General features: G+C 49.9%; 1 long non-coding RNA gene across 1 annotated transcript; it reads right to left on the reverse strand.

Annotated features, from left to right (window-relative positions):
* Positions 1-1248: 1248 nt before the first annotated feature.
* LOC122464200 lies at positions 1249-3848 on the reverse strand. The gene is made up of 3 exons (XR_006288141.1): positions 3663-3848; positions 2726-3065; positions 1249-1796 (listed from the first exon to the last, which is right to left on the reverse strand). It is a non-coding gene; the product is annotated as an uncharacterized LOC122464200 (long non-coding RNA).
* Positions 3849-4583: the final 735 nt, after the last annotated feature.

A 4583-nucleotide genomic window follows, 5' to 3' on the forward strand; every position in this document is an offset into this window, starting at 1 on the left:
GTAAACCCAGTTAGAGTTTGGTGGTGGCAGTGGATATTCCAAGGACAAAGGATAAAATTAATTTGTACCTTGGGGAAGTTTTAACCTAAGCTGGTAAAAGTAAGCTTAGGAGGTTTTCATGCAGGTCCCCACATCTGTACCCTAGAGTTCAGAGTGGGGGAGGAACCTTGACAGAAGCTCTGCTATGGATTACTTAGGGAGGTGGTGGAATCTCCATCCTTAGAGGTTTTCAAGGCCTGGCTTGACAAAGCCCTGGCTGGGATGATTTAGTTGGGGTTGGTCCTGCTTTGAGCAGGGGGTTGGACTAGATGGCCTCCTAAGGTCCCTTCCAACCCTGACCATCTATGAGTCTATGACCTCTTTCAGCAGCACTAAGCTCCCTTCCAAACAATACAGAAGAAACAGAAATCTGCCTCTGAATGCTGGGCTGGAATTCTGATCCCCCCGAGCACAGACTATCACAGCAGCCACAAGTCACACGGTCCCCCTCAGCCGCTGCTTTGGAACCCACCATTCCAGCTGGCCGCGGATAGTGAGGCAGAAACCTGGCTTCCACATCTCCTTTCCCTGACTCCCAGGGAAGGCATCTGAACCTCCTGAAGAGTGTCATGGATTGCCTCTTTCTTATGTCATCTGTTCCTACTTGCCCACGGATAACAGCCCTGTCAATCACAAGCATTTCCCGCACTACACGCTACACGGCTGCTCCCACCACAAACTCCAGAGCTGCACTGTGGAGGGTCTGTCCCTTGTGCGCTTTTCTGAGAGGCGCTGCGAAAAGGGTCATACTTTTTAACCTCGCCCACAGTCCTACGGCGCGTTCCAGGCAGCAGATCAACCAGTCTACAGTCGGCGCTTGTGCTAGGATATTGGCATCACAAAAAGCCTGCGCACCAAAGATGGGCTTCACCCTCAACCCTGTCTCTGGTTATCTCTGGCTGTTGCTCTAGGAATCTGGATGCTGTTTGGTGGCTTGCAGCCACTTTGCAGCGTATGTAAATTACATCCCCATTTTTAGGGTAACTTTCTCACCCCTCCCATCCTCTGCCCCTCGAAAAGGGGAACAACTTGCATTGCAGTCGTCGCACAGCAGCGAGCGAGGATCCAGCTGCAGCGCCCTCCCCCTGCAGCATGCAGGCAGGGCTTGCACTTGCAATTGTGAGTGCTTCTCCAAAATCAAACCTGAAGGAGCTGCACTAGCCGGGCCTGCTAACCCCTGTGAAATGTCTTGGCTAGCAGCCCTTTCAGGGGGGAGGATCTAACTCAAAGAGCAGTCAAACATGGTGTGCAAGGGAGACTTCCCTCCTCCCCCTTATGTCCCAGCACCAGGGTGAATCACAATGTGGCAGGGGGCACAGGTAGAAGTTATAGCAATGAGAAGCACACTCCCCGTCCCCCCATGTTCAATGCAAAAGGAGATCTCTCCCCCGCTCTTCAACTTGGCTCAGAGAGAAGGTTCTCCATGACTTTCCCCTTGTTGAAGTGAGGACTCACCACGCAAGGGAATCTGAAACGTGAGCAGGATTGGACGAGGTGGAGGTTGTGATAAAACCCCGGGGTCCTGATTCCCAGGCCACTGCTGTAACCACTACACCACGCTTCCCTGAAGGTGTGAACAGTGCACAGGAATGACCCCAGTTACCCTCTGTGAGCAAACCTGGTGCCTTCCCTCACTGCCTTCTCATCCTCTAGCATTCAGCTCAGCCTCTGAGCCAGGGCGGCATGGCTGTTTCCAACTCAGCATGACCGCACGGGAACTGTGACAAAGTGGTCACAAGGGTTCCATGATCTTTAGCCTGGAATAGAGGAGAAGAAAAGCGTGTGTCGGGGAGAGAGAGATCCCAGCTCGACACTGAGTATTGGAGCATTTTTCTTCAGAACCTGCAGGGACATGAAGATGAATGGGTATGCTTGTTCAAATGGCAAAGGATCAAAAAGCAATTTGCTCTGACAAGGTCAGAAGGGGCAAGTAGCGGCGTTTTATAACACTTCAGGAGGGGGGGTCAAGCATAAATAGAGTGTGCATATACAGGAGAGGAGGAAAATAGTTTACAGTGAACGATACAGCAGCAGCAAAATAATGGAGTGTAATGGGAGAAATTGTGTATGTACCACTGAATTCATTCGGCAACCTCACTGTTTTTGAGGCCAGCTAACTGGACGCAAAAGTGGGGCAAGATCATAGGAAGAGCTGATAGAAAACGAGGCAGAGAAGAGACTAAAGCAGGATTTGTGTCTGATTAATGACAGACACTACAAGAGATGGGAGTAAATGAGAAGGAAGGTATTTCTCAATACTTGCTTTGAGTGGACAAATACTTGTCATGTTGATAACATTATGCATAATAACAACACTCATACAGCACTTTTTCCATCAGTAGATCACAAAGAGCTTTGTAAAGGAGGTCTGCATTACCCCCATTTTATAGATTGGGAAACGGATACAGGGAGACATTTAAGTGACTTGTCCAAGACCATCCCAGACACCAGTGGCAAAGCTAGGACCAGAACCTAGGTTTTCTGATGACCAGGTTAGTGCACAAGGCATTAGGCCACACTCATGTAAAGCCTGATCCAAAGCCCATCGAAGACAGTGGACAGCCTCAAAGCACTTTGATACTACAGCTATCCAGCCATGAATGGAGGGGAAATTTGGGCCACAGACATCATAGCAGTCTCTTAGGCTTCTGAAAAGTCCGATAGAGTGTAATGGGGTGACATCCACCTCTTGTGAGCGCCCCCGGTGGAGGGTGTGCAAGCCTGCAGTTTTCTGAATTTCTCAGCTCACGGTGCCCCCTGTTGGCCACTGTGCTTGTCAGACAGGTGTTTGGTGATTCAGCCCTCAGCCAAGTCACCCACAGTCCATGTGCAAACAAACCCTTTCTGGGATACGTTGTCCAACCAGGTCTATCTCAAATCCCTCAGTAATGTCCTGTAGCACTCCGCGGGCTCAGTCCCTTCACGGTCCGACAGGATCCCTCACAGTACCCCTCCATTGGCAACATCTCTGTAGCCCTCCCTGGACTCCGGTCCTCTGTCTGAGCAACAGGGCCTCTCTCAGTACCCTAATGACAGGTTTCAGAGTAGCCGTGTTAGTCTGTATCCGCAAAAAGAAAAGGAGTACTTGTGGCACCTTAGAGACTAACAAATTTATTTGAGCATAAGCTCAAAACTTATGCTCAAATAAATTTGTTAGTCTCTAAGGTGCCACAAGTACTCTTTTTCTTTTTTCTCCATACTCTAGTTGGCCAGCTTATGTGCAATGGTTCCTGCTTTGGGCTGCAGCAGTGCCCCCCAGGGATTCCTTCCTGGAGGCTTTTTACCTGACCTTTAGTTCTGACCCCATCTCTCCAGCTGGGTCAGTCTCAGTTCAGTCCCCTTCCGGAGGGTAACAGTTCTGCATACAGTCCCTTCCCTGGGTCTGTCTACACTCCCTTCTCTCAGAAGACAGCCACTTCCCCAGTGGCTGCTGGGGAGTGCCAGCAGGAACCCCACTCACTACTCCGGGTCTCAGCCCAGGGACCCTCTAAGTAGCAGCTGTGTGCCTTGAACCTTTAACTAACTGTGCTTCCCTGGGCACTTCCCCATAGCCCATCTTAACTGAATCCTGGCAGCCATCCAGAAACTATTCCCTTACTTCCCCAGTCCCTGCTAGCAACTACCTGTTTTAGCCCTTGCAGCCAGCCAGGAGCACCCCTTGCTCCCCCAGACCCTGCTTGCAGACCGATCTATCCAGCCCTCTCAGCTCCTGCAACCAGCCAGGAGCATCCTTCGCTAGCCCGATCCCTGCTACCAGACTGATCTAGCCAGCCCTTACAATGCCTACAACAAGCCAGGAGCACCTCTTGCTCCCCCAGACCCTGCAAGCAGACTGAACTCACTCTGACCCCGCTCCTCCTTTTATATGAGCCTGCTGGGCCACCATTGGCTGCTCCCTGCAGCCTTTCTGATTGGCTGCTTCCCCTGCAGCTGCTCTAGCCCTCTTAGAGGACCTCTCCACTGCTCCTTTCCTGGGATGAGTGTAGATGGGTATGGCAGGAGGCCTTTAGGCCTAGTCTACCCCATCATGTCTTTCATGTCCCTCACACAACATAGGTAGGGCCTCATCAGAACAACCCACACTTAGTAAACTGCAAGGAGCTAAACTGATTTACCTTGGAAGGACATAGGGGTAAGCAGACTCTGAAAGTATTTGAACATAGCATTTGAAGGTGTCTAGGTACTGCAAGCCTGAGCCTTCCAACACTCATCCATCTCCCCTCTGGAAAATGTCTCCCCAAATGGTGACCACTATGCAAATTAAAGCAAATAATCAACAGTTTAATGGTTGTGTTTCCTAGGGGGGCACTAGTTAATGGTTACACATTGATTCTCTGAGATACTTATATCTATAAACATGGGTTTATAAAGTGCAACCATTAATTAGGTTCTCCTGGAAACATGCTCTGGAGTCTACTATTATTTTGCAAGTAATTGACCCAGTGAGGGATTCTTTTTTTTCTTCTTCTTCTTTCAGTAAATTAGTGATGCTCAGAATTTTCCAAAATCCAGTGAAAATGTAAGCTGAGGTGGAACAGGGTGTG

This window comes from Chelonia mydas, chromosome 2, assembly GCF_015237465.2.
Source record: "Chelonia mydas isolate rCheMyd1 chromosome 2, rCheMyd1.pri.v2, whole genome shotgun sequence".
Taxonomy (NCBI): domain Eukaryota; kingdom Metazoa; phylum Chordata; order Testudines; family Cheloniidae; genus Chelonia; species Chelonia mydas.